The sequence below is a fragment of the Vicugna pacos genome, chromosome 2 (assembly GCF_048564905.1).
Source record: "Vicugna pacos chromosome 2, VicPac4, whole genome shotgun sequence".
In the NCBI taxonomy this organism is placed as follows: domain Eukaryota; kingdom Metazoa; phylum Chordata; class Mammalia; order Artiodactyla; family Camelidae; genus Vicugna; species Vicugna pacos.
The window spans coordinates 9,636,990-9,647,711 of NC_132988.1; the positions used below are offsets into that span (position 1 = coordinate 9,636,990).

The 10,722-nt window shown below is 38.5% G+C and overlaps 1 pseudogene; it reads right to left on the minus strand.

Annotated features, from left to right (window-relative positions):
• Positions 1 to 1,475: 1,475 nt before the first annotated feature.
• On the minus strand, positions 1,476 to 2,311 carry LOC102536973 (ATP synthase subunit gamma, mitochondrial pseudogene; annotated as a pseudogene).
• Positions 2,312 to 10,722: the final 8,411 nt, after the last annotated feature.

Here is a 10,722-nt window from a genome sequence, read left to right on the forward strand (position 1 = left end):
GCTGGCTCCGTTTGGTAGCAAGGTGGTCTGGGTAGCTGTGGTGCGCTGGTGGGCTTCTGGTCCATAATTTAAGGCACTGTGGGTGGCTGGGATGGAGGGTTACGTCGACATCGGCCACGGCACACATCCAAGCAGGTCAGGGTGCAGCACCAGGAGCCCAGGGGAACCTGTGGCTGTCACAGTGGTCCAGAGTCTCCAGGAAGCATGAGGCAGTTGCTGAAGCCCCACAGAGAAGATGTCCCTGGGGCACTAATGGGATTCCAGCCTAGACAGTGTCTAGAGCCTTTTCATGGTGGCAGCCCCATTCAACGTGGGTTGATCCCCAAGTAACATCATAAATGGCCTGAAGTAAAATTTATAATGAGGAATATGTTGCCTTCAGAACCCAAAAAGTCCTAGAAGATGTTGGGCTTGTTTTCACATTGTGGGTGCAGAAAGGGTCACTAGCTATTTCCTGACAGTGTCTAGGACGGAGCTGCCCTCAGTTACCAAATAATTTTCAAGAGTTTCAACAAAGTAGGAGGACCTTGCAATATGTGTGGGGTGATGACTCATTCCCCTGCTGTGAACTCCTTTGTGAGTCCTTTGTGCATCCTGAGTTTTTCAAATGGATCTCTGTGGCGGATGATATCAACAAGGTAAGTCATATTTGTGCCTCTGGAGAAGTTGATTGCAGTTTAGATTTTGCCTGCAAAGACATGGGCCAAGGCAAGGCTGTTGAGGCGCTGGGATAGCCAGATAGAGGTGCGTGGTTTCCTTCTGGAGGTGAAGGAAATATATGGCTGGGAAGCTGTTGAAATAAGCCCTGAACAGAACATATGGGCCAAATCTATAACAGCCAGATATTTACCAGCTGCTGGTTGAATGGAAGCAGGAAGTAGACAACACTGGGTGAGAACACAGCATTTAGGTTGTGGTCACGCACCGTGAGATTCCATTCTCTCTTTTCAAGTCTAAGAACAGATCAAATTGGGGTTATCTGGAGAAGGCTAACCACTTCTACTCTAAATAAGTCTTGCATTATGGGTTTCAAACTTGAATGCTCTGTTTCAATTAACATTTAGTGACATTATCTATTTTCACTGGGTGTAGGAGCACCCATGGGGTCCCATTAGTGAAGCGAATTAGTAATCTCCAAAAAATCAATTAAATTTTAATTTATTATATCAGGTCAGAGCAACTATACCTTCTCTGAGATGTTTAGGGCCATGTACCGTGTGCTTATGGGAATTTGGGCAAGGTAATTGTTCTGAAGGTTAAGATGAGGCTTATCTCTTTGAACTGTATTTTGTTAATTTATTTTCTTATGGTGAGTGGTTTATTGTAAGATAATATACAAATATCTTGCTGTCTTTAGTAATTTAAACACTGGACCGAGAATTTCTTCCGACAAGGACAGCAGTAAGCTAAAAACAGAACCAGCTGGCTGAATTTTTCTTCTTTACCCCTTGTCTTAGGATGAAACTTGATTTTCATTAATCCAGAGCTGCAGCACGAGAGAAGATTTCAATCAACTCCTTTGTGATGACAGCTTGGCGGGTATGACTGAATGTCAAAGTCAATTTGTTAATTATCTCAGAAGAGTCCCTGCTGGCGCTGTCCATGGCCGTCATCCTGGCCGTCTGCTCGCTGGCGAGTAGCAGATGATGGCCAGGCTGTACCCCTGGGAGTTCTGCTGCACGTCAGCATAGTGTCATCATAGACACGCCTGCTCTCAGCACTTGCGGTGGCATCAATGGAAAAGATGGGGCTTTTCTTCTGTCTTGTAGGAGATGACAGACCTGAATTGGTTTAAGATGACAGACCCTTCATCAAATTCATATCCAGAATCTAACGATTCAAGGGTGATGACTGATGCATCTTCCCACTTCTATGAACGTCACCAGAAACTGGTCAGATTGAGTCCTGTGAAGTAGACCCCTGATTTTGTCACCAACGCCAACAATCTTCACTTCTTTCCCAGCTGCTGTGAGGTCGGCCACCTCACGCTTTATCTGTTTAGCAACTGAGGAGTGAATAGCACCACAAAGCCCCGAGTCTGAGGACACACCGATGAGGAGGTGTTTCTTCTTGTCTTCAGGCGCTTTTACGTCAGCCTTTTCATGCAGAGCCAAGGATCCTACTCCCTACACTCGGCTGGTTTCAGCTCCCTCTCAGCTTGGGCTTATTTTGCTGCTGCTACCATTTTCATACAGTTGGTAATTTTCTGCATGTTTTTGATCAACTTTAGTCACCTGGTAATATCTTTCAAAGTTGCCATATTTTGAACTTGGATCCATCGCAGCTGCACAGCCCTGGCTGAGAGCCCCACGATGCCCCCCGCCCCCCAAGAGAACATGGTGGTACCCTCCCGGTGGACAGGCTGTTAGACAGTGACCTGTATGTTATATTCCGGACATCACTAAGATTTCTGGGAGAGGGAAATTTCTCCCTCTACCCATCTTAAATTCTTATGGTTAGACTAATAATAAAATTGACACTAAACACACTAACAGGAGAAAAGGAAACAAATTTTAATTCACGTGCACAGAGGTCTCATAGGAATGGGACCTAACAAGTGGCCAAAAAAGGCACCTTTTACACTTTTTAGACAAAAATATAATAAATTTGTGAGGAATTGACAGGACAAAGAAACTTAAGAAAATTAAGCTTTAGGGGGTTTAAGTAGCGAGGCTGTAAACAGAGTTTGGGCTTGAGGTAGTAAATTAAAGAAGTGACGTGGTTTGTTTATTTAGGCTTCTCTGCCCGAATTCCCTGTCTCTGGCGATGAGGGTGCCCTTCCAGCTCCAGACGCAGGGAGCGCACTTTTCCCAGGGAGATTTACTTCCAGTTTTCAGGGAGAAAGAAAGGATGGTCAGAGTGTCCCTCTTGTATCTTAAGTAAACTTCATCCAAAATAAACAATATGCCATTGAGGTATATCCTCTGGCAGCCTGCTCTTGGTCTCAACAATTGTAACGGTCTCTTCTTTAAATGTAATGGGATCTCCATGTGTAATAAACCTGAGGCCCAGTACTGGTTAAGTTCATGATCATTTTCTAACTGGTGCACTCCAGCAGACGCTGGAGTTAAAACTGCATCTAGGTTGTCGAGGAACAAAAGCCAATCAGCTTCCCCCCTTTTTTACATTGAAATAGTTGATTTACAAGCATCCTTTTTTGTTACTGTTGTATAATTTATTTTGTTGAGAAGGAAGAAAATTCCCTTTACTTTTCTAAGTTCTTCTGGCTGGTCTAGGAATTAAGTTGCCATGAGACAGATTAAAGGAGAAAAATCAAACAAGGTTTAATAACACGGGTACATGGGAGAGACCCAGAAACACTGAGTAACTCACCAGAATGGCCTATCGTGCTCATGGCTCTTAGGGTTATAGCAAGTCATTCAACCTCCGTTTGCAGGGCTTCAGGAAAAAGGCAGCTTTAGATCTCAATGATTCCAAGTCAATAATGGGAGAAAAATTGGAAACATTAGTTATAGCCAAGTATTGGAGGAAACTAGAATTTAGGGTCCAGTCCAGTTTATGGACTGAGAAACAAAACCTTAAAAACAAAGACATTTCACAGAACTAGAATTTAATATTCACAATTGTACATGATAGTTTTTATTGAAACATTTTTTTCTCTCTAAAATCACCTTCCTTTTTACTAATGATAGCCAAATTAAGAGTAATTTGTTTGCATATTCAGTTTAGTCTCATCAGTCTTGGCCTGATTATTTATGTAAGTCCAGCAAAAACAGCGATTGACCACATAGGCTTGTTTATATCTACTTTGTGGAAGTTTTCATAAAGAATCTCTAAACTGAACTTTAAATGCCTCTTGAGGCCAGGAAGCCAAGCAAAAGACTTGTCATCAGACTTGCCTGTAGTACATATAGTTTTGGGCAAATTCCTCTCTTTTCAAGGTCTCCAGAATACCCTGAGGTTCCTAAATCTGCCAGAAAGTGACTTTCCTTCCTCACCTGGTAAGGCTGCTGGGAACCCTGGTAGCAAGGTACCAGGCTATTTTTCCAAGGGGCTAACGACTCCATAAAGTCAATCTCAGTTCGTTAAAGCTGCCTGGTCATAACTGATTCAATGCACATTCTCAAATATGGCATTTCAGTCAAGCCTTGGTAATATAACCAGTATTTTCAATTATTTCCTGTTACAAGGAAAACAGATTCTTAGTGAACTCATGTACATAAATATATTGCCGTGAATATAAGAATACTCACTAAGAGATTCCATATTCTGAAGCAATAAGGTAGGGAGAAAAAGATAAGTGTTCCAATTCTATTTGCAAAAGCATAATTTACCAAACTGCTGAAAATCATGGTTAGCTTAAGAGGAAAGGTTTCCTTATATCCGGGAAAGTTAAAAAGCCAGTAATATCTCAGACAAAATGTCACAAATATTATAATCATATTCATTAGTTCTTTCAGTCCTGTGGATTAATTCTTGTCGATTTTGATTTTTGTTAGTTTTATGAAGCCATCTATTTTTCCATTAGAGTTCTGTAATTTCTTACCCAGTTCAGTATTATCATCTGAAAGTTATCAGAAACCTACATTCATCAAAAAAATCCCTTCTATGAATCTTAAGATAAAGTTTTTTTTTGGTTAAAAGCATTAGAATAAAATAATATCTATCTATAAATGACAACTTTAAATGGCATGGTTAAACATCTGACTCATTTAGAATTTGATTTGGGGAAGTTTGTCAGAGATACCACACTAGGCAGGCACTCTACCACTCAGCTAAACCCTCCGTCCTTAAAAGTCTCCTTTAGAAACATATAATGACACAAACTAGATAAACAGTAAGGACCTACTGTATAGCACAGGGAACTACATTCAATTTCTTGTAATAACATATGATGGAAAAGAATTTGAAAAGAAAAAATACATATATATATTATGTATAACTGAATCACTTTGCTGTACACCTGAAACTAACATTGTAAATCAACTACACTTCAATAAATTTTTTTAAAAGAAATACATAATGAAATATTTTATGAATGCAATCATATTGTATCTAAGAATTTCCTTCAAAATAATGGCAAGAAGTTGGCAGGACTAAAGGTAGAGATTGGCCAAAAGTTTACAATTTCAGAGCAGCTGGATTCTTGGTATATCAGGTCATTATAATATTCTCTCTAATATTATATATGACTAAAATATTTTATAATTAAATCATCCCCTAAAAACAATTTTTGAATTCACTATCTCTGCTCCATTCTAGCCAAGCCAGCTTCTCTTACTCTCTTCTTTAATATTTGTTCCATCTCCAAGCTCTCAGATTCTTTCAGTGCCTTCTTTCTTCCTCCTCACAATTATCACAAACCTGTCTCCTCTCTTTTCCAATCCAGTCCATCTTCTTCTTCCCTGTCCCCACTTCTTACCCCACTCTCTCCTCTCCCAAACTGAGATAAATTGAGATTGGGGAAAGACCAGGCAGGCACAGGGTTCCATGTGCTTGCATATTATGTAGGTTGGATTTCAGGTCTGATTTCAGACTACACGTGTCATTGGGGACTGGTTGCTTGATTCCCCCTCTCTTTCAGGGACACAGGTAACAAGGATATCTACACTCACCTTCTCTTTTAACTTGGAGTGAGTATAGATAAGCCTCTTGGAACACTTGGTTTAAAACAATTTGGTGTGGCAGAGATTTTAAAAATTTCTGAAAAGAAAAATTTCTGAAGAGTATTTGCAATCTCTTCTGTGAAATAATAAGAAATGTCTGTTTCTCTTTTTATTCAGGAGATTGTCCATGTAGTTCTTTATATTTTAAAATGTGTTGCAAACTTGGGTACATATCTAAATGAGCTGTATTACAAACAATGTATTTTGAAAAGCTTGTAGGCTGTCCTCTCCTCTTCTTTATTATTTCCCTAATATTTTGTCTTCAATTTGTTAATTGAAGCTAAAAATACCTTCCATTTACTGAGTTATTAACTCAGGTTACATGCACTGTGTCAAATGTTCCACCTCAACAATGGATTTTCAAAGCAGCCTGTGAAGTAGTGATCATTATCTCAAAATAGGGAAGTGGACAGTGAGCCTTACAAAGGGCAGTTTATCCAAGGTCACATGGCTATTTTGTCATTTAGCATGCATGAGGTCCTAGGTTCAATCCCCAGTACCTCCTCTACAAATACATAAATAAATAAACCTAATCATCTCTCCCCCTCAAAAAATTAAAAATAAAAAATTTTTTCTTTTTTTATGGAGGTGCTAGGGATTGAACCCAGGACCTCAAGCATGCTAGGCAGGCCCTTAACCACTAGGCTATACCCTCCCCCCAAAACTAAAATTAAATAAAGTACTTAACAGATGAAATGATAATGATTTTTGAAGTCTACATCAAAATGTTTTAGGGAAGGTGGAAAGGGCATGGAATTGATTAAAAAAATATCGATCATGTTAATTGTTGAAGCTGTGTGACAGGTCTATGGGGGGGGAGTCTATTATACCATTTCTACACTTTGCTACATTTTGCAAATTTTCCATAATAAAAAGTTAAAATATACAAGCATAGACATTGTACTCAACTGCCATATCTCTAGTGATACTAACTTTTCAAGTCACCATCATCTCTCCCACGATCTCTCAAACAAAATATTGACAGAAAAAACAATGTGTAAGTATATAGTGTGATAACATACCATACCATACCATACGTAATTTAATACAAATATATAAAGATTACATACCTTATAGATATGCATATGTTAATATATTAATTTATACACATTAAAAAACATAATTTCTATGAGTATAGATATCCAATTATCTTTATCTGTGATGTTTCATGTCTTTTTTTTTTAAGGGGACTTAAAGACATATTACGAAATATTATAATTGTCTATTCTCAGAACTTTGTTTTCAAATTTCTTTCAAATTAATAAGAAAGAAGACTTCTTTTTAAAGCAAAAATATAACCATTACCATTTTTTCTTTGAAAATACAGACTTGTTACAAAAAAACTGAACCCTGTTATTTACTAAAAATAGTTTCCAAATAGCATCCTGGAAGATTCTTATTTTGTCATTTTAAATTACACAACTAACTGTATTTTAAAAATCAAATATAAATATCATTAAATATCAGATCATGGATGCAGTTGTGATCTGTTTTAATACACGCACTTTATTTTTAATTCTTTCCCTAAATCCATTATGATTCTGGGTTTTTTTTGTTACTTTATTTACCAGGAAATAATTATTCATAAAAATGTAAAGCAACAGGCATCATGTATCCTGCTAACATGGAAAAGAAAAAAATAAATATTTTTGAAGACTATGTTATTAAAATGAAATATAATTAAAATGTAAATATACAGATCTAAAATAGAATATTCTCTAAAATCACTTTATCACACGTCATGTAAAAGTGGAGAAAATACTTTTAAAATCCCAACTTCTCAAAATTAGATTTTTTTTTTTTACATTTTTTATTGATTCATAATCATTTTACAGTGTTGTGTAGATTTTCTTATAAAAGCATTGGGGAAGGAAAAAATTATGTAACAGTGATACAGACAAAAGCATACAATACAAATACTGTCCTATCAATATATCTCATTTAGGCAAGGGAACAAGGAACAAACGGTTTCCAAAAAGTGCAGTATATTAATATGCACGGATATTAAACAATTTGTAAGATATATCACTGAGTCAAAAGGCAAGTTGAAGAACACATTTAATTTGTTAGAAAAAAGATTCTGTGTTTATATATGCAAAAGAACAATTTTAGGATACTTAAGAGTTTGAAAGTTACATAAACACACACACACAAAATGCTAGAGGAAAACTTGGAAACATAAGCAGTCTTTTTCTTATAATTGAAAAAGATGGATGTTCAGCAGAAAAAAAAACCATTTAAAGAATATCTAATTCTGAGTGCAAATGTTATGATTCTCGAGGTCTATAAATACAATGCTACAATCCAGAGATTTCTTATTTACATATTTGACCTGTGATGTGAGCAATCTGATTCACACAGCCATTCCTGAAAGGTAGATGTTGGACAAAAGCATGAATGGACCATGTAGGTTTATAAGAATTCTATTCCCCCAAAATGAAAGTGATCACCATAAACTCATAATGAATTCTCAAAAAGTAATTGTGGCATAATGACTATGTTTCACTGGGCATTGTTAAAAAGATTTTTCTGTTAAAATTCTTATCAATGAAATTTAATCAATAATTTCAGTGATATTCAACCTCTCTTGAGTTTCAGCCTGACCATGTATAAATATTCACACTTGTTGTAAGACTTAAATAAAATGCATTTTATGGGGCTTAGAGTCACTTATCTAGTGGGCTCTCAAAAACTCTAATCCTTCTTGTCTTCTGGTCTCATCAAAAACTCATCCCTTACTAGGGAATCCCCACTTATGACAAACTAGCTCTAAGGTGATTTCTAGGTCTCAGATTTTTAACAAGTATTTGAGGTAATTCCGATAAAAGTTAAAGGACTGGATTAGATGGTAACAGATACAGGCTCATAGGGGAATCCCAGTAATAAAATATGGGATTACATTCATTCATGTTTACCCCATACCAAGTTAAGCCCTTCAATAAACCACTAACCGTAAATATTTATCATCTCCCACACCACAGTGAGTCAAGATAGTATAGCCAACTGAATTCAAACTATGCAGTCCAAGAGATCATCCAAATACCAGTTGGCATCAGGTCTACCTCTGTATTTCCAATAACCTTTTCCCAAGTGGTAAAAAAAAAAAAGCACAACGTTAGAGTAGTGAGTTAAGTTTTATTTGGAGCAAAATAGGGATTATAGCCTGGCGGACAGCCCCTCAAATAGCTCTGAGGAACTGCTCTGAAGAGGTAAGTGGGGAGGTCAATATATACGTGATTTTGGCGAAGGGGGATACATACAATGAAGCACACATTTTGGCAGAAGATTCCTGCTTATCACAAGTTTACTGCTAGTCGTGAGGAGCAGACGTCCCTATACATGACTTACGTGCTTTTCTAAACATGAGAAGATGCAAGACATGGGGCTCATAAAATCTTCCGAAAATATCTAACCATCTGAAGGCCTGTTTTGCCAGTTTTTCTCAGAGCACAGAGTACCTCATTCCTGATCTCCACCCTAAACCCCTTTCAGGGCATGTTGAAGGTCAGCGACTGTAGTGTCTCATGACTTCAGTCTTACAGAACCAGGTGGCAGATGACAATTACCAGTTGGCACGGCCCACACTTTGGGTTCTAGTAAACCATCTCCTTTTACCCAGCAATCCTGATCACGTTTTCTTTTGTCTTTCAAACATTGCAATAGGGTTACCAAACCCAAGTCCGTGTGCCTGATGCACAGTGAGGCCAAACAAACTGAAGTGTCAGAGTTTGGAGCAGAGAAAGGTTTATTGCAAGGCCCTTGCAAGGAAAATGGGCAACTTGTGCTCAAAAGACCCAAACTCCCCCTTGGTTTTCGAGGAAGTTTTTATAGGTAAAATTTGGGGTGAGGGCTGCAGGATGCGTGACTTTCTTCTGATTGGTTGATGGTGAGGTAACAGGGTGGTGTTCTAGAAATCTGGTGCTCAGCCCACAGTTACCATCCTCCACCTGGGTGGGGGGCCTTAGTTCCTGCAGAACTCAAAATACATTGGTATGTATATTCCTTGAAGAGGAACTAGGACTCTGTTATCTCTGCACTATTGTTTCTTTACTGTTTTCCCTTTGTTTCTGCATTCCCTCACTTCCCTAATCAGTAGGAGCTTGAATCCACTCCTTGGAACTCAGGAAAGATCTAGGAGGCAGAAACCATTTTCTACAGACTAGAAGTAAGGTACCCAGAAAGGCTTTTGTACCTGGGAGGGCCCCACATGGTCCTGCTCGGTTTCAAACCCCCCTTTTCTTTGCTATGCCTCAATCCTGAAGAGAACATGTGTTGGACAAGAAACAGAATAACATTTTGGATAGAGAAGTTAATCATAAACTCAGCAGAGGAACTTGGTTTCAGGGGGACTTAGTTTCAATAGTTTTTTATTGCTCTTGGACTAAGTGCAAAATTCAACATGGCCTAAAATGCTGTGGCCTCCACCCCAACCTGCTTCTGCAGCCAGTCTCTTTTTTGCCCATGACTGACCTTTCGAGTAGGTTCCCTCTGCTTTAACAACAACGCTGCTCTCATTTTGTCTAATTCACCCTTTATCTTTCCCAAAACAGGACCCTCACAGATAGATAGTTCCCTGTCCCCGTCGAGATGATTCCAGTACCAATTCCAATAGGGGGAGGAAATTTTCCCCACACTATCAAGCAGTGCTCTTGACACCAACTGGATTTCCTACAATTCAACTCAATTCTGACATTGTCTACTGGAGACAGCATCAGATTCCACTGATTAAGGGCCCAATCCATTAAAACTGCCTCCTACCTCAGATACTCATTCCAAATCCAGGTTGCTACCTTTGCTTCTGACCTATAAATAGCTATACATCAGAGGTTCCAACAACCCCCACCTTGGGTTCAATTAATTTGTTAAAGTAGATCACAGAATTTAGGAAACCACTTTACTCACTAGACTACCAGTTTATTCCAAAGGACATTAAAGGATATGAATCAACAGCCAGGTGAATGCAAACACAGGGCCAGGCCCCAAACAAAGGAGTTTCTGTCCTTGTGGAGTTTGGGTCTGGCAGAGCAGTTCAAAACAAGTGTTATTATCGGTTCATTCCCCAGGCAACCAGCAGGCAGATGCCCACCCCGTTCAG